The sequence below is a fragment of the Eptesicus fuscus genome, chromosome 3, assembly GCF_027574615.1.
Source record: "Eptesicus fuscus isolate TK198812 chromosome 3, DD_ASM_mEF_20220401, whole genome shotgun sequence".
NCBI lineage: Eukaryota > Metazoa > Chordata > Mammalia > Chiroptera > Vespertilionidae > Eptesicus > Eptesicus fuscus.
The window spans coordinates 94,845,753-94,868,131 of record NC_072475.1 but is presented as its reverse complement, the minus strand read 5'-3'; the positions used below and the strand labels follow the sequence as shown (position 1 = coordinate 94,868,131).

Below are 22,379 nucleotides of genomic sequence, written 5' to 3'. Positions count from 1 at the left end.
TCTCAGAGAGTCAGAGAGTGGGCAGGCGAGAGGGTAGTGGCTGCCCTGAGGTCTTTGTTACACTTCCTTATATTTCCTTGGGTTTGGGAAGGAACAGGCTTTCTTTCAAACTATCCAATCTCTTTCCTGTGTTTTCATATCCTTATGCTCTCCCCCTATCCAATATCTTTCCTGGATTTTCTGGGATTTGTGTCCTTCTCCAATCGAATCCTTTTTCCAGATTTCCCCAGGCTACTGCCCTCCCCCTTTTATGGTGGCCACTTTGGCTCCTACTGCCACTTTGTCATTCGGTTTCCATTGTGAATGAGCTCAGTAAAACGAAAAGCCATCTTTCCTGCCTGGTCAGGTGTTTTGTTCTATTTGGCAAAACGATGTCAGTTACTGGTTACTCCTTGGGAGGGATGTAAAGCTGTTTTTTTTTCCTAATTAGGTTTAATCAGATTGTTTCATTTGCTCTCTCCTCTTTTGTTAATATCTAACTAACTGCTTATTCTAACAGTAATACCTACCTTTTAAGATATTTGTGAAGTCCAAAGAAGAAAATCATTATATGAAAGCTACTGACATGTAACTGTTACTTTTGGATGATAATAGGAAGTCATATATTTTGCCTATTTAAATGAAGACTGGAATTAATATTCTCAGTTTTTACACATTAGAAAGAGATTTATTTTTTAAAACAACTCAAATCTAAATAACATGCAATTAAATTTCAATTTATATTGCGAAGGATAAAATAAAACACCAATCTTTGCTTTAAATCTGTATCTATGGGAATCTTTCCTTAACTATTTCTTTCATATTTCTTCTCTGCGTCCTTTTGCATGCCCATGCCTACTTTGCTCTTATTCTGGGAATTAAATATTGATAGTTATGCTTTTAAAATTCTAAACTATCTTTTTGCCTCTTTTTATTTTATGTTTGTGATGGCTTCACGAATAATACTGACTATGCTGATTATTCTCATTTTAAATTATTGTCTGCATCTTGAAGGAACACTTCCACTTTCATTGCCTGCTTCATCAGCCCAGTGATCACTGGCATGTATGAAAATCATTGTAAGCATCATTCCTTCATTGGTCAAATATTTGAAATTCTTAGGTACTAGGTGATAAAGAAATACAGACACAGCTTTGCCAATGCAGAGCTAACACTCCTTTTCTACAAACACAGAGCAGATTTTCTTTATCTCTCCACACCCATAAAAATAGTAGATCTGTTTTTACCTTTATGCTTATTTAACCTATTAGCATAGCATATCTTTAGTTTCAGTTTTAAAAATAGCTTAATCTTAGTAAGATAAAAATCTCAATCTAACTTGGCAACCTAAAAGAAGAATATTTAAGGTTAAATATTAAGCTTCAAATATACCAGAAAATTGAACTGATGTTTTAATTTCGTTCTCAATTGCATGTGTGTTCTTTAGACATTCTAATAAAATTATTACTGTCATGTAGGATATAACTATGGCCCTTGGTGCAAGTGTCTTTTTACAAATTAAATGGTTTGGGTTTATTTTTTTGGTCTCCAAAGACATGTAGAGTTAAAATGCATTTTGCATTTCTAAGTTACCACAAGTTTTTCAAAGCTGAATTTCTAAATGGCATTAAAATACTCCGGAAATCACAAAGAAGGTTGATATAAAGTGCATGCATATTCAAATCACTCAAGAGACAACTTTATTTTTAGTTAATTATCATTTATGAACGCCTCTCAGTTTTTTTTTATCAAAACCTAGATACACAGAGCCATGAAACCTGGCAATTTCCCCCTCATTTCTGGTGTCTATTTTAGAAATCTCTGAAAATAGAGAAATCTGTAAATATGGCTTCTTGTTCACCTCACACTGTTTCCCTAACCCCCACCCACAGCATACATGATTTGAAATTATAAATCAAGAACATATAAAAGCAAATACCTGATTTAAAATACTAGTTATTAAATTCTAGAATTGGAAGGCATCATTTTGGTCTAACCATAGACATTCTGTATACATTCCACAAAATCATTATGTAAGGTCATCAGCCTCTTTTGGGACATTTTCAGTAAAATGTGTCTCTGGTGGTCAGTGCACATCATAGTGACTGGTCATTCCACTGGTCATTCCGCAGTTCGGTTGATTTGCATATTAGGCTTTTATTATATAGGATTATTAAATTGTTTAAAAATATAATAAAAGCTAATCACTTCCTAATTATTTTGCTATTATCTATGATTAAAATTAATTAGAGTAAGAGCTGCATGATAGAAACACTATATATTGTTGTACTGTTGCATATCTCTTCTAAATCCTGAATATAGTGCTACCATATTGGTAGCTTGAAATTAGCCATACTGGAAGTATTTGCATGATAAAAATTAACAAATAATAGAAATTGGGGCTTTATCTCTCCTTTTCTGGAGAGCTGGATATAAAATATTTACACTACATTACTGCTTCATTTCTGATACAGCCTGAAAATTTTGTGCAGTTTATTTTGTCATTTTATAATCTCTCAAACTTTATTTCTCTGTAATTTAAGAGCAACTCTCAAATGCCTTCCTCCAGATGCCCATTAGTTTCTATTAGTACCCAGAACCTAATGCAAAATTCTAAATGACCAATAGAAGAAATTCTACCAATGATTTGGATGTTATTTTTTATATCACCTAAGAATCATAGTCGTTGTTGTATTTAAACAATACTGAGCAGTATTTTGCATAAATTGCTTCATAAATATGTCACATTATGTTATTAATATTTTGAGTTGATTCCTTCATTTAATCTTATTTTTAAATAGCCATGTGTTCCTATTGTAAATAGAAATACCATAAATATAAGGTAGGTATTAAATAAATAGAAAACTATGAATACTAAATAAGAGAATGCTACATATCACTGAAAATGGAATTTTATACAATCAGTGATTCATGCACTCCATTCTGGGAAATACAGAACTAGGAAAAGCCACTCTGTATCTATCTATCTATATAAAAGCCTAAATGACTGAATGACTGAACAACTGAATGACTAGTCAACTGGTTGCTATGATGCCCACTGACCACCAGAGGGCAGACGCTCAATACAGGAGCTGCCCCTGGTGGTCAGTGCTCTCCCACAGCCAACCTTCTGCTGCAAGTCAACCTCCCGTGGTCCCTCCCCCCGGCTGGCTGGCCCTGATCGGCCCTGATCGGGACTGGGCGAGACAACCCCAATCGGCCCCAATTGCCAGCTAAGCCAGGGGACCCCACCTGTGCACGATTCATGCACTGGGCCTCTAGTATAAAATAAATACTTAAAGGAATTGAGTTTGGGGGGAGAAAAGACAACTGGTATTTTTTGAGCAGACTGGATATAATGGCTTATCCTTGAAGTGCACTGTAAGGATTAAAGATGGAGGATCTACCTTTGAGTTACAAGAACTGAGTACTTACTGATGCTTAAACTGGAATTGAATATTTGCATAAGAACATCTGAGAGATGGTAACTTTCTCCTATCAAAGGTGATGTTGAATTTAGCATTTTATGTAGTCAGTTTTCTAATAATTTTTCATCACTACTGGAAGATTTGTCTTCTTGAAAAGTCCTTCTTGACAAGAAATGAAAGCATGTTGCAATAGAAGACTATACAAATAAATCTACAGTGTAAAGCAATAGTTCTAGATTTGATATAACTGTATTTAAATAAATCAACTTTGTTTAGTGTTAGAGGAAGCTATTAGAGGAAAAGAAATGTTTAAAAATCACCTTTTTTTCTCCCTTTTTAAACCCATATTGCTTTTTGTGGGAAAATAACCTTTCTTTTTATGGCTGTTTGCAAAATTGAAGGAGGAAGGGCTCTTTCATGGCAAAAGGATATGCTACAATATACATGTCCTTCCAAATGTTGAACACTTCCTTAGATTTGCAAAGAAATTGTCTTCGTACAATGAAAACCTCTCAGGAAGTCCAACTGCTTATTTGCTTGTTCTTTCAAGGGAAACAAATCATCATTAAAAAGGTTTAACTTCAAATTAAGACCTTTTAGAAGCTTAGAGGGTCTTGCTCACAAAAGTTCAAATCCCTTAGAAAATGCCTCATTGCTGCCTTGGAGCAAGAGAAAAATAGTAATGATGAGATTCAAATCATTCTCTATCTTCTCTTTCATTAATTTTAAACATAATTCACAGGCCATTATGCTCCTGAAATCAAAAGAATGATTCCTTATTATAGCCCACCATTTTTCATCATTATATACACACAATGTCTAATCTCACCCCACTCATTCAAAATGGCGCTTAAAGCTGGCAGGAAGGATTAACTCCAATATGTTCATCTGGCTTTAATTTATAGCTTTCTAAACAGTTTTACTTGTCTAAATATGTATTTACACAATAGAATATGATGAGTCATTTCTAAAATATAAACATACTAGTTTAAAAAATTGCTTAAATATGTATTTCTGCCTAAGCTTCTCTCAGGCTATTTCTATGAGATTCACAACAATAATAATAATAATATTTTATTATTAAAAATAATAAAAAAAGAGTGATCAAGGAGTGAAGATACCTCTCAAAGTAGTCAAAATATTTTAATCCTTAATCTTTCTTGATATTGGATAGCCATAGGGCTACTGCCCCCTATTTCAAAAGAAATCACCTTCAATCTATTCTGACTAAGCTTTTAATGGTGCTAGCAGGTTGCTGTTTAAAACCTCTAATAATCAAACACCTGGGCAGGTGTTTCAGAGAATAATAGTGTTTGCTTTCTATAAAGAAAAATGTAGCTCAGCACATTGGCTTTTGTTCTCGACTAGACACACATGTCACTATATCATCAGTCTCTCTTTTATTTTTAAACAGTCCGCTGCACATTAAAAAACACTCCTAAACTTCTTTTCTGTTGCTAATGAGGATGCTGATGAGTACATTCTGGGGGCCAGTGTCAATGTCATCCTGTGTCTGAAGTTGGTATTTCTGCCTCAACATGCCACTGCCAGTTCCAGTTTTGGTCCAAGATGAAGAAGTAAATTAGGGTGGCAGGGTAAGGCTGAGTAATAAGACTTATTTGGTCTTCAATACCTATGTGTGAATTGACATCTATTTCTACCATTGGGCAGTCTAATCTAAACATTATTGCAAGCAAACTATTTTATAAACTAGTAGCCCGTTTGCACGAAGATTAGTGCAATAGACCTTCATTCACCTGGCTGCCTGCACCAGTTTTCTGCCGGCACCAGGGACCCAGGCCTTGGCTGTGGCCACCGCCTTCTGCCTTCTTTCAGGGTCCGGGCTTGGCCCTGGGCGGTGGCCTTGGGCTCGGCTGCACCCAGCGTCCCTGCTACCAATCACAGGAGCCGACCCCCAGTGGTCTCCTGCGATTGGCGCTGGCGCCCAAGGCCAGGAAAGCTTCAGGAGGCTTTCCTGGCCTTGGGCTCGGCCGCACCCAGCGTCCCTGCGACTGATTGCAGGAGCCGATCCCCAGTGGTCTCCTGCGATCGGCGCAGGCTCCCTGCTGGCGCCCAAGGCCGGGAAAGCCTCGGGCGGCTTTCCTGGCCTTGGGCTCCACCACACCCCAACGTCCCCTGCAACGGTTTCCTGGTGGACGTGGTTGATGGGCATGGCTTGGGCGTAGCGAAGGTGCGGTCAATTTGCATATTTGTCTATTATACGGTAAGATGTTGTATGCTATATTTCTGTCTTCCATATACCCTGAGAAGTTCTATAGATACCGATATAACTTATTTGACCTTAGAAGACTCAGAACTTCCACTCTCTCCTCCTCTCCTGCCCATCCCACCACACACACACACACACACACACACACACACACACACACACTTTGTAAAGTAACATCAGACCCAGGTGGGTTTATCTGGGGAACTGACTTTGAGATGCAGAACATTGTGGAGGAAGTTTACTGGGGAATCTTCTCTAATAGATAGCTATTGGGAGAGAATAAAGCAAGACTTCTCAGAAGGAGACACTGAACTGAGAAGCAGTCATAACAAAGGCCTCAGTGAGCCATGGAAGCTTTAGAGCTGGGGTGTTCCTTCAGATCTGTCTTGTGTTGAGGCAGGATCAACTAGTGTCTTGGATAAGACCTGAGGATTCAGTATTTAGGGTTCTACAATTGTCGGAGAAGGCTGGGTATCAAATGTCATTGTTGGGCATGAAATATATCAGAAAATATTTTTGAAAAAATATTTATGTTCATGCTTTTAAGGACCTCAGGCCTCTGCCACCTTATCAATGGGGTGGTGAAATTTAATAATTTTGGAAAACATTTATTGAGGTCCTATGAATAATTTTGAAAAACATTTATTGAGTTCCAAACGTATGGTATAAATGTCATCCAAATTAATCCTGAAAGCCAGGCATTATGTTTTTCCTATTTTATAGATGAGGAAATTTATTTTAAGTGTGATCAAGTGAATAGCCAAGGTTCACACAGTTAGCAGGCTTGCATGCAAACCTGTGTTTGCCTGCTCAGTGGTTGAACTGTGATCTTTTTGACTTTGGGGAGATGATTTTGGTTGGGAGGCAGTTGCAAAGTTGAGGACTGATCTGATTATGAAGCAAGAGTCAGCAATCAAGCCAAGGTGTTAAATGGCAGATCTAATCTCCAGAGATAAGAAACAATAAGAGAGAAAGAGCGAGAGCGAGAGCGAGAGCGAAAGCGAGAGCGAGAGAGAGAGAGAAAGAGAGAGAGAGATAGAGAGATTGAACGATTATGAAGACTGACAACTGGCAAGTTTCACAATTTTCAAGCTGGAGACTCAGGGAAGCCAGTGGTGTGATTTAGTATGAGTCTGAAAACCTGAGAACCAGGGGAGCTGAGCTGATGGTTTTAGTGCAGGAGCAGGAGAAGATGAAATGTGATGTTCTAGTTAAGACAGTGAGGCAGAAAAAAAGACAAGTTTCTCCTGCCTTTTGTTCTATTCAGGCCTTAAATGGCTTGAATCATATCCACTCCCATTGGGGCAAGCAGTCTACTGATCCACTGGTTTAAATGCTAATCTTATCTGGAAATGCCCTCACAGACATTGAACCATGATGTTTAACCTCAGCATTCCATAGCCAGTCAAATTTACACATAAAATTAACCATCACAAATGGCAAAGTTATTTACACCTTGGGAATATATGTACCCTTTCAAGTCTCTAGGTACTATGGAATTGATGCTAAACACTTAAAAAGGTAATGTGCTTCAAGGTGAAGATGTTTTATTTTTTCAAGGATAACAATGCCAACTAATAAGAGTCAAGTACCTAATGTGTTTCAGTCTTGTGTTAATTACTCTAGACACATCATTTTACAACATGAATACCATTGCTATTATTCTCATGTTTAAGGTGAGAGACTTAAATAACTTTCCCAAGGCCATATTACTAGTAAGTAACATCCAGAATTAAAATCCAGAGTATTTTACTCTAAAATCTGAGCTCTGAGCCATAACTTAGCATAGTTTCAATGATCTTTCTAAAATGTAAAAATGTCAGGATATAAAATTGCTCACATATTGGTTTATCATGGAAATTTCAATTAGCTCCTTCTGGAGTCGCTGTCATTTTTGGAAGCAATGCTTACGCTTCCTGCCTGTGCTGGATGGTTCTTTCATCAACTTGTCTCTGTTAGGAATGCCATTTCTTAGGAACTCTTCGCTGCAGCAGCAGAGTTGGCCAAAAGAGAAACTTGTATTTTGGGAGGTGCAAGAGGAGGAATAGCCATTGTTCTCACAGGTTGCCATGGTTAGTTGTGACAGATAGTCACAGAGGTGTTCCAAGGTCCCAGCTTGTCCTTTCTCTCCTCCACTCTGAAACTAGCTCTTTTTTCCTGACTGTTGAACTTACTGACCAACAGCAACTCCAGTGTCACCACCACTTTCTTGGATGGCTATTCAGAAAAGCAAGAGTTTCCCATAGACTTCTCTGCTTGGTACATTTTCATGATCTCTTTTCAGCATCTAGGTGTGTCTGGTTTTTCAGATCGATCACTTGGTTATTCTTTTGAGCCAGCAACTTCCTCTTTTGGGTCTTTATTACCCCAGCCCTTTCTACAATTGTGTGAGGTCTAATTCCTATAAGAAATCCCTTATCCCATGTCTAGTATTATTCTGTTTCCCTTACTAAATGCTGAGTCATACAGGAATTCTTTCCTGGGAGTAGGTGCTACCATAACACAAACCTAAATCATGAGACTTTTGGAGTGAAATCCAAAAATATTTACAGAAAACTCACAAAGTTTTAAAGGTAATTTTATTAGAAAACATACTATGAAGTCAGACACAAAAAGACAGTTCAAATTGCAAAAGAGTTTTTGGGTTCCAAATTTCTACCAGCAGGAAGCAGGCTGAGAGATCTTTTCAGATGAAAATACAGGCATTTTTTTTTTTTTTAATACAAAAGGAAAGATGTGTCAAAGAGAGGTGCCAAGATTTCAGAAAGTGAACCCAGCTGAGAACAATGAATTATGAAACCCATGCCACAAAGCAGACTAGTCACAAAAACGTTCTCCGTGCCTGGTAAAATTGGGGGACTGAAAACGTGTTCCTAATTTATTGTATTTTTTTCTCTTCCCTTCCCTTTATCTCTCCTCCCCTCCCCTTCCTCCCCTCACTCCTTTCCTTCCTTCCTTCCTTCCTTCCTTCCTTCCTTCCTTCCTTCCTTCCTTCCTTCCTTCCTTCCTTCCTTCCTTCCTTCCTGTTTTCCCAGTTATAGTTTTGAAATTTGGGCTCATGGACTCATTTGCTATGGACTCATGGCTATGATTACCATTCCCTTCCTTTGTGAATAAAAGTGTTTATTGTAATTGCTTTGTCCCTGTCTCACTGTTGAATATTGATTATGCAAGCGTCAGATAACTTGCATTTTTAAGTTCAAAGGTTTTAGGTTAAAAGGAGTTGCATCTGATGAACCTCATTCATATCTGGGCCTAATTAAAATAATGAGATCTTGCATTTTAAGTCAGAGCTTAATGCCATGATTGAATAAAACTGGGGGTCTTATTTTGAGATTAGTGCATTTTGCATAGGAAGAATGTGAATTTTGGCCAAAAACAATTGTTCCAAGCCTTGACATGCTACTTCTCTTACAAAGAAGCAGAGGGCATCCTTGAATTGTGCTGGCCCTGTGATCTACTTCAGTCAATGGAATGCAGAGGAAATGATGTTGTGCCTGGCAGCTTCTACTTTACATTCTTAAGAGTCCTGAACCACTGTGTCAGATGTCTTTCACTTTGCTGGAGAGAGAAGCGCAGCACTCCCCAGCCATTCTAATCAGCCTAGCAAATAGGGGCATGAAGTCATCTTGGAAATTTCCATCTCCAGCAAAGCCACAGGCAGAATGCTTCTTCATAAGTGTCCCCACCAGGAGGAGGAGAAAAAAGCCTAGCTGACTCCAGTCAACCCAATGAATTGAGGGAAATAATAAATTATTACTGTTTTTTGCCACCAACTTTGGGTGGTTTATTATGCAGTAGTTGATAACTGGGAGACAAATAAAAGAATGAAAGAATGAAGGGGTAAATGACTGGCTGGAACAAAAGCCTCTAAAAATGCAAGTAGATCGTATTACCTGGATTACTGGGTGTATTATCAAAAAGTTGTGTTACCCTTTCCTTCCACCTACCAACTTTTGTGAAGCTTTACACCTGTGATTGCCTATGGGCACCAAGGTCCTATGAAAAGGTTCTGCTTCTCTGTGTGTGTTTAGACCAAAACAGCTTTCTCCTTTTTTATCTTTTTTTCAGGGCATATCATGCTCATTACTTTTTTTAAAACCTTCATTTCTACCAAATATTGAAGTTATTTTTAAAAATGAGATAGGGATAGCTAAAGAAAGAAAGAAACAAACAAAGACATGGAAAATAAAACTTTTATGTTGTGGGAGAAAAGTGGTCTAAGATAATAGCTAAAACAAATTCAAAGGATCTAATACACTAAAACTATCAAGATATCATTGAAAGACTTTCTTATTCGCATGCTGTGAATAAACCAAATAAAAAGCTTGGGATAGAAACAAAGTGATGGGGAAAGTATGCTTCAAGATAGAGAATCAGCTGTAGTTTGGCTGAGGAATTTGCATTTGCAACTGGTTATTTGGTGTTTTAGTATCTCCATGATAAGTATGTAAATGATAGAGAAACAATGAAGAGGGAAATAGATAGACTTTATAGATACTACTAAAAGAGCAATAATGAGGAATGATTTAACAAAATTCAAAGGTTTCAGATCATTTGAGAGCCTGAAACAGCAGATGGTAAGTATAGTTCAATTCAGACAAACATAAAAAAAAAAAAAAAAAAAGATGCAGAGCAATAGCGAACTACAAAAGAAGGCTGTGAAAACATTTCAATAAACTAATTGCCCAGTCCACCAACCAGAAAATAACCCAAAACTTTTAACTATCAGCTTAGTGCAAAGAAGCCATCTTCTAAGATGAAGGCCTGAACACAAAGGTGCTGTTGAGGGAAGTGGGGGTGAGAAAAAATACTTCGAAGTAGGAAAAGATAAAGTCACTTAATAAAACATGGACTTTAGTCACAAACTCCAGGGGATTTAATTTTTTCCATGGAAATAAAAAAAGCATTTTGCTAGGCGTGTTAACTTATTTAATGGGATACATTTTAGTACCTTATGTAAGGGGGTGTCTAAATATAGTCAGGAGAGCTTTTTTTCCAAGTGAAAATAGATTATGTAGTTGTAAACTGCCAGTTGTTTACACTGATGGTTTTAGTGACAGAAGGGTCCATATACCTTTATATGGACAAATTGGTTGGCACCTTTCAAGGCATCTGTTTCCATGTGGTTTCTGTAGTTAGACGGGCACCTCTCCTAGAAGAAGCTTAAGTGGGAATTTATAGCCTCACTCCTGCCCTGTTAACAAAAACATCTCAGGCTATTCTCCCAGGTCCCACAGTTTACTCAGGGACAACAGAGTTGGTCTTTCTAACAATAGCACTTTCAGTATGTTATTAGATTGACAATCACTTTCTTTTTCTTTTTGCACATAACAAATATTTTGGGACAAAATGGAGCAAGGTCAGGCTATCTTATTTTTTGTTAGAGACAGCTTTGGCTCTAGCAGGCATGCTAGTTATGTGTTCCCAAATTAGTCTGCAATGTCATGGTGTGTGTGGTAGTCTGGAACTAAACTTAGAACTGTCCTATGAGGAGTATCTAAAACCAAGACACCGGAGGGAAGATAGAGAAATATGGAAGATTTTAAGTTAGGAAAACCTTGAATGGATGGATGTTTATGGGGATATCTCTCCAGATATTTAAAAATACAGTTGCCTAGCCAGTTTGGCTCAGTGGATAGAGCGCTGGCCTGTAGACTGAAGGGTCCCAGGTTTGATTCTAGTCAAGGGCACATGCCCGGGTTGTGAGCTCGATCCCAGTAGGGGTGGGTGCAGGAGGCAGCCAATCAATGATTCTCTCTCATCATTGATGTTTCTATCTTTTTCTCCCTCTCCCTTTTTCTCTGAAACCAATAAAAACATATTAAAAATAAATAAAATGAAAATAAAAACACAGTCGTCACCAGAATATGTTTATAGATGTTTATGATGTACTCCTGAATAAAGTCTAGAGATGAAAGCTGATGGTCTAAAGAAAGCCTCCACACTGATTCTTCTTTTTTACAAAATTTCTTTAAGTGTTTTATTGCCACTAGAATTATTTGCAAGTTAAGGAGGTAAGAAGTTTGACTTTTTAAACTTCAGAATGAACTTCCCTGCTATGACTGGCTATATTTTCCTATGTGAAGAACTGTACGTTTTCACAATGAAGTCATAAACTTTTAGTGTACTTTGAGTCTCTGCTTTATCCCTCATCCATCTGCCACATAGGCTCATCCTGGTTGGCATACTGATAATAGCTAGCATGCATATTATGTGTGGTTTTAAAGTTATTACTTATCATGTAGAAACTGAAACAATACAGGTATGTTTTAAAATGTATTTTTGTTTAATAAAAATAGAAATGGTCAATATAAAAAAACCCAATTTTAGAATCTTTAAATAAAATACAGGGTGGGGCAGGGACGCAGAGCTGGCTGCTGACATCTGTCACCACAACTCCTCCCCCATGATGCTCCCTCCCCTCGTTGCCCCAGCCCGCCTCAGGTCCCCCGTGGAGGCTGGGAGGTGCCATCTCTCCTGTGCTCTGTGGCTGTCTCCTTACCCCCATGGGTCTGGTCTGAGTGCCATCGCTCAAACCTGGGCTGGCAGCGGCCTGGGACCAACAAGTGCTCATGGGCTACCCTTCAAAAAATATCCTGCTCTTTGGCTGATGTCATGAGTGAGCAGTTGGCTAAAGAGTTACAAGTAGAAGAAGCTGCCGGTTTTCTTAAAGTTGCTATTGCTGAAGGACCATTTCTTACTGGAGAAAAATACTGATACTTCCAGCGACTTAATGCTGGCTCAGATGCTACAGATGGAATTTGACAGAGAATGATGCACAGTTTAGGTGTAAAGAAAAAAATTCAATGGCGATAGCAAAGTTTCCATTTCCTTTGAAAATTATCAAAAAGTGCATCCCTATGAAGACAGTGATTGCTCTGAAGATGAGGTTGGCTGGCAGGATACTCATGATGATCGCTATAGACCAGCAAAACCAGTTCCTACTCCCAAAAAGGGTTTTATTGTAAAAGGAAAAGACATCACCACTGAACATGATGAAGTAGTCTGTGGGAGAAAGAATATAGCCAGAATGGAACATTTTGCACACAGGTTTCAGGAAGGAGATGGAATTGGAATGGATTTAAAACTATCAAATCATGTTTTTAATGCTTTAAAACAACATGTCTACTCAGAAGAACATCGAAGTGCCTGCATGACAAAAAAGAAAACTCTACTGCAGAAAAAGCAGTTGACCCTAAGACACGCTTACTTATGTATAAAACTAGAGGCCTGGTGCATGAAAATTGGGGGGATCCCTCAGCCCAGCCTGCCACCTCTCACAGTCCGGGAGCCCTCAGGGGCGGGAGGTGACCCAGTGATCAGGGGAAGGTGACACCGCATCACACCTCTGCTGCTGCCACTGCTGGCAGCGCAAGCCTCGGCTGGCCCTGGTTACCTGATTCTCTGGCGGCTCTGGCCTGCTGGGCAGCTGCCATCCGAGGCTTGCCTGTGCCTTGGGCCGGCCCTGGGTGGCTGGGGGTCTGAGAGGACTGGGGGACTCTGGAGGCCTTGCTGCGTGCCTGCTGCCCTGGCGGGGCTGAGGGGACTGGGCACTGCCATCTTGTGGCTGTGGGTGCCGCCATCTTTGAGGGCATGGCAGTCAACTAGAATATTCCTTCCTTATTGGCTGTGGGCACTGCCATCTTTGCGATAGTGTGAGGGTCAATTAGCATAACCCCTCTTTATTAGATAGGATATTAAATATATTAAATATATTTAAGGTGATTTCAGGTTTAAAGATCGCTTCAGTAAACTATAAATCCACATAAGGTTATCTGAATGTGGGCAGAAAAAGAAATGCACAACCTCACCAGAATGCAGAAAGAGGGAATTCCTTGTCCAGCAGTGGTACTATGCAAGAAACACATTTTAGTTATGTCTTTTATTGGCCATGATCAAGTTCCAGCCCCTACAATGAAAGAAATAAAGCTCAGTAGTGAAGAAATGAAAGAATCCTACAAACTCTTCACTTGACGCAGCAGTTATGTAATGAGCGCACGCTCGTGCATGCTGACCTCAGTGAATGTAACATGCTGTGGCATGCTGGGAAGGGTTGGTTGACCCATGTCAGTCAGTCTGTAAAACCGACCCATCCTCATGGCCTGCAGCTCTTGTTCCATGACTGTAGGACTGTCTCACAGTTTTTCCAGAAAGGCGGAGTGGAGGAAGCCCTTAGTGAACGAGAGCTCTTCAATGCTGTCAGGTTTAAACATCTCAGCAGACAATGAAGCTGATTTCCTAGCTGAGATAGACGCTTTGGAGAAAATGAATGAAGATCATGTTCAGAGGAATGGAAGGAAAGCTGCTTCATTTTTGAAAGATGATGAAGGTCCTCCATCCCATACGATGAATAACTTTCACTGTTGACCCAGCGGCGATGGCCGGCTGCCAATGCCAAATGAAGTTACAGGTGAATTGAGATACCAACACGAGCTGTGTACAGTGGTGCTTCTGTGCTTTTCCCCTGGTAACCCATATGCCAGATGTGTGGAATTTTTAGCTCGGCATCGAGAGAATAAAATGTCACTACCTCTCATCTTATGAACAGGATCATATAATTCTTTAACAGCTACAGGTTATGTAGTTGAAATCAACCTGACTTTATAGGATTCGTGGTATAAAATGTTTTGATGATAATTTTTAAAAATGTAGGTAATGTTTCCAGATATGGGAGGAAAGGCCAGAGGTGTTTACAAGGGAGGCCTTTATTACCACCTACTTGCTCTGATCACCTATGTGCTTTGAGTTTCATCTTTCCTCAAATATTTTATTGGCCTTAAATTAGCCCTTCTCAATCCTTTTTTCAGACTGTGACCATGATTCTAAAGGAAAATATCTTCTTTTAGTAGGTGTCTTAAATGGAAATCTAGTTTCAGAATTGCTGATGGAAATAAACATAAGCAAAATACTTTTTATTGGTACATCATGAATATGAACTGAGTTCTTTACCAAGTTCATATCCAAGAAAAGAATTGTAGGTTTCTGAAAGATAAATATATAAGAACTTAACCATCCAAATTGTTTAAAATTAACTTTCTCCATTTAGGTGAAATGGGTAAAATGTAACTCATGGTGCAGCTGCTCTGCATTTATAAGGAAAATGTAAGATATCTGGAAAGGCAGAATGTTAAGATTTAACCATGTTTGACATTCTATCTAATAAAAGAGTAATATGCAAATTGACTGTCACTCCAACACACAAGATAGCTGCCCCCATGTGGACACAAGATGGCCACCACAAGATGGCCAGCAGGGGAGGGAAGTTGGGAGGGTTCAGGCCTGCAAGGGAGGGCAGTTGTGGGTGATCAGGCCAGCAGGGAAGGGCAGTTTGGAGGGACCATGCCTTCAAGGGAGGGCAGTTGGGGGCGATCAAGCTTGCAGGGGAGGGAAGTTAGGGGTGACCAGGCCTGCAGGGGAGGGCAGTTAGGGGTGACCAGGCTGGCAGGGAAATAGTTAGGCATCAATCAGGCTGGCAGGGGAATGGTTAGGGGGTGATCAGGCTGGCAGGCAGAAATGGTTAGGGGCAATCAGGAAGGCAGGCAGGCAAGCAGTTGGGAGCCAGCAGTCCTGGATTGTGAGAGGGATGTCCAAGTGCCTGTTTAGGCCCAATCCTACCGGAATAGTGCCTAAACAGGCAGTTGGACATCCCTCGAGGGGTCCCAGATTGGAGAGGGTGCAGGCTGGGCTGAGGGACACACCCCTGTGCACGAATTCCATGCACCGGGCCTCTAGTATTTTAATAAAGTCAGTGATACAAAGTTTAGTGTCCATTTCAATGAAACTCTGTACTTATTGATTCATTTTGAAAGAAATACAGCAAGTCAAGTGATGAACACTAAGTTTGAAACAAATTGGGTACCAAATTAACCAACTGATTTGAACCATCTGACCTCACTTTTAATAATTTTTAGACTGGCTAGATGTCACTTCTTAAATAAAGCAAGCACTGTATTGGCTTTGTTAGGAATGAAGTTCATAAACTACAATGTAATTATTCCTCCTATTGATGATTTCAGATTGGAACCACTAGAGACCCAATCTGGTCATTGAGAGTAAAAATCTAAACATCATTTATCCTTGAAAGTTTCTGCTTTAACATTACTTTATTTTATTTATTTAATTTTATTTTTAATCCTCACCCATTTTTCCATTGATTTTTAGAAAGAGTGGAAGAGAGAGGGAAAGACAGAGAGAAACATCCATCAATGTGAGAGAAACAAATTGATTGGTTGCCTCCTGCAGGTGCCCTGATGAGGGCCTAGGCCAGGGAGGAGCCTGCAACCCAGGTACATGCCCTTGACTGGAATTGAATCCGGGACCCTTTGGTCCACAGGCCAACACTCTATCCACTGAACCAAACTGGCCAGGGCTAACATTATTTTAAAATCCAATTACTTTCTTTCTAGAAAAATATTTATTTTTGTTTCAGTTGTATACTTTTTAGAGAAGTGTGATTTGGCGTTGATACTTATTACATTTCTGAAGTGTTTACTATGAAACAAAGATTTCAATGAATGGTGATTATTGCCTTTACAGAAATTTCAAAGACCTATTTTTTTTAAAAACCATTAACCATTTAAAATTTGTTTTGTTTTGTTTTCTGAAATACTCTGTTTGACTAAGAGCAGCAAACCATTGCAGTATAGCATTCTTGGAGTGTGCTGTGAACAGGCTTTTTCAGAAATTAAAAATGAAGAAATCATTTTAAAAAATTTAGGGTGGGGCAAAGTAAGTTTACAGTTGTTTGTATAGAAAAATAATACAATAATTAATAAATAATAATACAAGAATACTCACAAATGTTTTGCCCTACCCTGCATATTTGGGATTACTAAGCAGAGATTATTTACTTAATTATAAAAAATAAAGTTATCTTAAAAATTTTTGGTGACTTTCTCTTTCCTCTAGTTGGCATGTTAACACAGGTAAAGCTCACTTTCTCCACCTAAAAGGCTGTGATGATAACTTCACCAAAAGCAGAATTCCTGTCATTTATTACTTATGTATTTATTTATTTTTTTTTATAAAGCATCCTTTTAAAAATATCTTAAAATTGATTTTAGAGAGAGGGGAAGGGATTGGGAGAGAGAGGGAGAAACATTGATGTGAGAGACAAACATCAGTGGGCTGCCTCCCACATGCCCTGACCAAGGTTTGAATCTGCAACCTGGGTGTGTACCCTGACCAGGAATTGAACCAGTGACCTTTTGGTGCACAACATTCAACCTACTGAGCAATACCAGCCAGGGTGTCCTGTCATTTACTTTTTAATACTCTGTACTCAGAGCAATGCTTATAGATGGTAGTCTAGCAGATGTTTGTAGAAAAAAGAAATAAACCATAATTTAGTACTTCCCAATAGTTTTAAAATATTGTTATAAAATAAAAAAATTAAACTTACTAAAATTTTTATTTCACTTAAAGTTTTATATATATTTCACTTTTGTGAGAACAGAAAGAAGGTCACAAAAAATAAAAAGATGTTAGGCAGCTACATTTTTTTAAAAAAGAGCAAAGTTATTGAATTCATAGAATAACAGAAAGTTATATTTAGAAGTAGACTTAAAATATGACAGTTCATGACATGGTATTTATTAAGGAACACACTTCGCATATGAGAGTTGACTTTTTGCTCTAGCATGACTTGTCTTGCACCTCTTTTTATAGAGAACAAAGAAAAATGCTTTTGTACATGACATTGTAGCAAGGTTCTTAATTCGATTCTCTGATTAGTTATAAAAAGGCTTTTACAAGTTTTGTACTGCATAAGTTTCTGTTTCAATATTGATGTAAGCTACATCAATGCATTATGTCTCCTATAATTTATTTTTGATATTTTGGTTTGTTTATTTCTTATTTAAACATACCCCTAGTAACAATCCGATACTTTCTTCATGGACTGCCATCCTCATGCTCTCCTTGCTTGATTGTAGAAATAGCTAGCTATTCAACAAAATTTTTCTTTATTTCTTAGTGGATTTATTGCTGAGTAGGTGGCTGCTCAGCTAGAGACCATATTTTTTAGACTCCAATATTTGGGATTATTTACTTAATTATAAAAAATAAAGTTATCTTAAAATTTTTTGGTGACTTTCTCTTTCCTCTAGTTGGCATGTTAACACAGGTAAAGCTCACTTTCCCCACCTAAAAGGCTGTGATGATAACTTCACCAAAAGCAGAATTCCTATCATTTATTACTTATGTATTTATTTATTTTTATAAACCATCCTTTAAAATATTTTTAAATTTTATAGTTAAATGTGGTCTTTTGGCTACATTTTCACTGATGGAATGTGACTAGAAGTCAAAGTGACGTTTCCAGTTATGGGCCTTAAAAATTTGGGCATGTGAATTTTTATACCTTCCCCTTCCCATTATCTGCAGCATAGTCACTTCTGGCAGCAAACTATGGACATACAGATGAGGAGCATGAAGGTGATGTTGGAATCACAATGTAGAACACTTTAGTCTCTGAATGACCTCATAGGGCACAGCTGCTGCTTACCTGACCTGCATACTTGGATCTTTTACAAAAGAGAAAATTAAGTTTGTGTTTTTAAGTCTCTATATTTTGAAGCATCTTATAGAGTAGCTCAGTCCTCATTAATGCAGTTGGACCCAACAATTTTAAGTTGCTCTAGTCCAGAAAGAAACCAAATTACAGTTCACTAATTTACACATTGGCACTTCTTCAAAAATAAAAATTAGCACATCTAATTTTATCTACTGACTAGAGGCCCAGTGCACGCATTCATGCACTGGTGGGGTACCTAGGCCTGGCCGGTGATCTGGGCCGTCTTGCCCAGTCCCCATCGGGGCCGTCTTGCCCAGTCCCAATTGGGGCTGATGGGCACTGGCTGGCCAGGGAAGGACCGTGGGAGGTTGGCCAGTTGGGGAGGGATTGCAGGAGGGCTCCAGGGTGTGTCCAGCCCATCTTGCCCAGTCCCAATTGGCCAGACTCCAATAGCAAGATAATCTACCAGTTGGAGCATCTGCCCCCTGGTGGTCAGTGCACATCAGTCAGACACTTAGCATATTAAGCTTTTATTTATATAGATAGGAATATCATATTAGAGGTGATGTGTTTATTTAAGCAGTGGCCATATAAAAATAATATGCCTGTTTGTATGATTATTGGGTAGAATCTCAGCCCAAGTAGAGTGAAAATATTTAGGTATTCAACAATTATCAGTGCTACTTACAAAGTCCATATTGTAGGACACTAAGAGTTCCAATTTTACAAAGCACTGCTCTCTAACAATGATTTCAAAAATAAAAGCTAAAAAGAGACTTGCTACTTTTCCTTGCCTCCATTGCATTTACCCTAAAGTCTTCTAGATGAACACCCAGGCCACACAATCCTGGCATTATCTATCAACTCCATTTTGCTTAGGAAAGTTGTGTGGGTTATCTCCTTCCTGACTTTAAATAGGCATGCATGAAGTACATTTAAGTGTTTGCATTTATTCAACAGATGTGAGTTAGATGAATGAATGAATATATATTTGTTGAGAGTTTACCACGATCCAGAGATTATTCTGTTACCCAAAGACTCCATGAATAAACATGACAAATCCTCTGTCCTCATGGAGCTTTTGTTTCAACCTGTAGAGATAGGAAGTCCTATATAATAAATAGGTAATATGCAAATTGACCCTCACACCCTTGCACAAGATGGCTGCCCCAATGTGGTCAAAGATGGCTACCACAAGATGTCTGGCAGAGGAGGGTAGTTGTGGGAGATCAGGCCATCAGGGGAGGGCAGTTAGGAGCAACCAGGCCAGCAGGGGAGGAAGGGCAGTCAGAGGCGACCAGGCTGGCAGGAGAAAGCAGTTGGGGGTACCAGGCCTGCAGGGAAGGGAGGGAAGTTAGGGGTGACCAGGCCAGAAGGGGAAGGCAGTTGGAGGGACCAGGCCTACAGAGGAGGGCAGTTGGGGGGGGGGACCAGGCCTGCAGGGGAGGGCAGTTGGGGGCAATCGGGCCGGCATGGGAGCAGTTAGGCATTGATCAGGCAGGCAGGGGAGTGGTTAGGAGGTAATAAGGCAGGCAGGCAGGCGAGCGGTTGGGAGCCAGCAATCCCGGATTGTGAGAGGAATGTCCGACTGCCGGTTTAGTCCTCTGTGGGATCAGGCCTAAACTGGCAGTTGCACATCCCCTGAGGGGTCCCAGATTGGAGAGGGTGCAGGCTGGGCTGAGGGACACCCTTCCCACCCTGGTGCATGAATTTTGTGCACCAGGCCTCTAGTATATAAATAAACAAATAAGATTATTTAGATGCTGATAAATACTATAAAGGAAATAAAAACAAGGTGATATAATAGAGAGTGACTCAGTAGGGAGGAGAATTTTTTTAGATAGGGTACCACAGGACTCCTATGAGGTCAGATGAAGCTGAGACCTGGATGGCAGGAAGCAGGCAAGCACAGCAGAGCTAGGTGGAGAGTGTTCTAGGCAGATAGGACAGCAGGTGCTAAGTCCTTGGGATGATTTACATTCATTTTTTAATGCCATGTATATGCAATTTATCTAATTGTTAAATGACTAGAGGCCCAGTGCACGAAATTTGTGCAAGTGTAGGCCTTCCTTTCCCCGGCTGCCAGCACTGGCTTCCCTCTGGCCGCCAGCAGGCACCAGGACCCGGCTTCCCTTACAGCCCCGGCTTCATCTAGAAGGTTGTCCGGAAGGACATTCGGTCTAATTAGCATGTTATGCTTTTATTATTATAGATAATAAATAGCATACTAGTGATATAAGTATCAAGGGAATTGATAGTTTTGACTCTTAAAACATTTAGAGCTTTACTTGGCTTAGTAGTAGATCCCAAGTGATCAAAAGATTATCATCTAAAATGGATTCAAACAAGGGGTCTTGCTCAAAGCATACTAGCTTATTTTCTCTATATTATTTTAATGCAAAGTTAGGTGCTATTAAATATAGTTTTGTGTAGTTTGGCAGGTACCATTAGGATATAATTACCTTTAACTAATAAAATCTCATTAATTGTCAGGACTTTTTAACTAAAGGTATAAATATGGCTGGAATAATTGAATAATAAAAATTTTAAGAGGTCTGATGTTTAGATTTATCATTTAATAGATGTAAATATAACTAAGTAACATTGAAAGTAACTTAGCAAAAGGAAGAAAATCTGAGAGCCCCTCTGTTCAATGCCTATTAGGAATTGTTGAAAAAATACTGGAAGTACAGAAAATGTTTTTCTGTAAAAATCTCCAAAAATCTGAACCTCAGCACTTCTGAGCATAAGTTTATTAAAATATCAGAAGCAATATATTCAGTATCTTGTAGAAACCAGTAAGGACAATTTCACTGCTGAGTAGAGTTTCTATGACCTGGAAAACAACTCAAAGATTTTTAACAAATGACTCCCAATAGTTCTTTTAATAAGTTCAGGTAAAATGGAAATCAAGTATGAATATGACTCTTGCTTTATTCTATATCTTGTCTGCAATGCATGAAAAAATAAAAATCATATTTTCAATAATACAACATGAGCCAAGCTATAAAATTTAATGTCCTAAAGTAGATTCAGCATGCCTGAACAGGAATACAATGAAGAAAAAAATTACTATAATTATGAAACTTATGATTATTAAGTTATTTATGTTTCATATGATTTCTTCATTTTTTATAAGCCTTTAAATAAACAATCCAAGAAAAATAATTTTATTGGAAATGACTGAGATAACCAGAGATAAAAAATAAAAATGAATTATTTGGCAGCCACTGTATATAGTAGTTAGATTCAATTCTACTATTGAAATTGCCTCTGTATTGTAAGCAGCTAGAAAACACTTTCTCAAATGATCAACATCTATTTCCAAAAGTGTAGTTATGGGTAATATGCATAGCTACAAATCATGGATTTCCTTCAGGAAGCAATCTAGGAAGAAGTATTTAGACAAATAGATACCTTTTAATAAGTCAAATTCCAGCTGTGAACTTTAAAGTAATCATAAGAGATAAACATAAAGAGTCCAGGCATAATACAAAATAAATAAGTCCTATAAAACTGGATATTGGCAGAGTTCTAAATCCTCAGGAATCCACAGGATGTCTATAAATGCATTTAGAAGGCAAGAATTTCAAAGTGAACAAGAAATCTGACTCATTATCTTTCTGTAATTTAGTATTTCCTCTTATAAGAATTCTAAGTAGAGGTTAGCTAGAATAGCTAAATTAATCTAAACTTTTCCCCATCAAAGTTCATTACAAATGCCCTTGGCTGTGTTCTCATCACCTTCATTCCTGCACATCTCTTCTGTATAACTTCAAAGAGAACTCTCCACACAAGAGATAGGAAAGTGAGGTGAGTGGATGAGTACAAGGCCACCTCTGTTAAAAAGAGGTTTAATTAAGTACATATTTGAAGAGTGCTTTTGACATGAAAAAGCAGTAAGAAAATTCAGTACTACTAATACTGAATGAGAATAACTTGGTCCTGTGAGCTTACAGAGATAAAGAAAAAAGTTATATTATCCTCCAGGCAAGCATTTTTCAATAGGGTTCTTTATTGATTTGTCATCCTAAGAGAGTCTGTAAATCTAGCATCTGCATATTGATTCCTGGTTTGTATGGAGGAAGAGGGAGCAGAGAATAAAAGATGCATCTTCCTTCAATCTGAATAAAATTGCAGCATGTGTACTTTAAATGTGCACTCATTTCTTTGCAAAAGTACATAATACATGTAAAATTTGGGAGAAATGTTTTGGCTGTATAAT

At 38.6% G+C, this 22,379-nt stretch overlaps 1 pseudogene; it reads left to right on the top strand.

Moving 5' to 3' along the window:
- The first annotated feature begins 12,146 nt into the window (after positions 1-12,146).
- Positions 12,147-14,007, top strand: LOC103301560 (serine/threonine-protein kinase RIO3-like; annotated as a pseudogene).
- Positions 14,008-22,379: the final 8,372 nt, after the last annotated feature.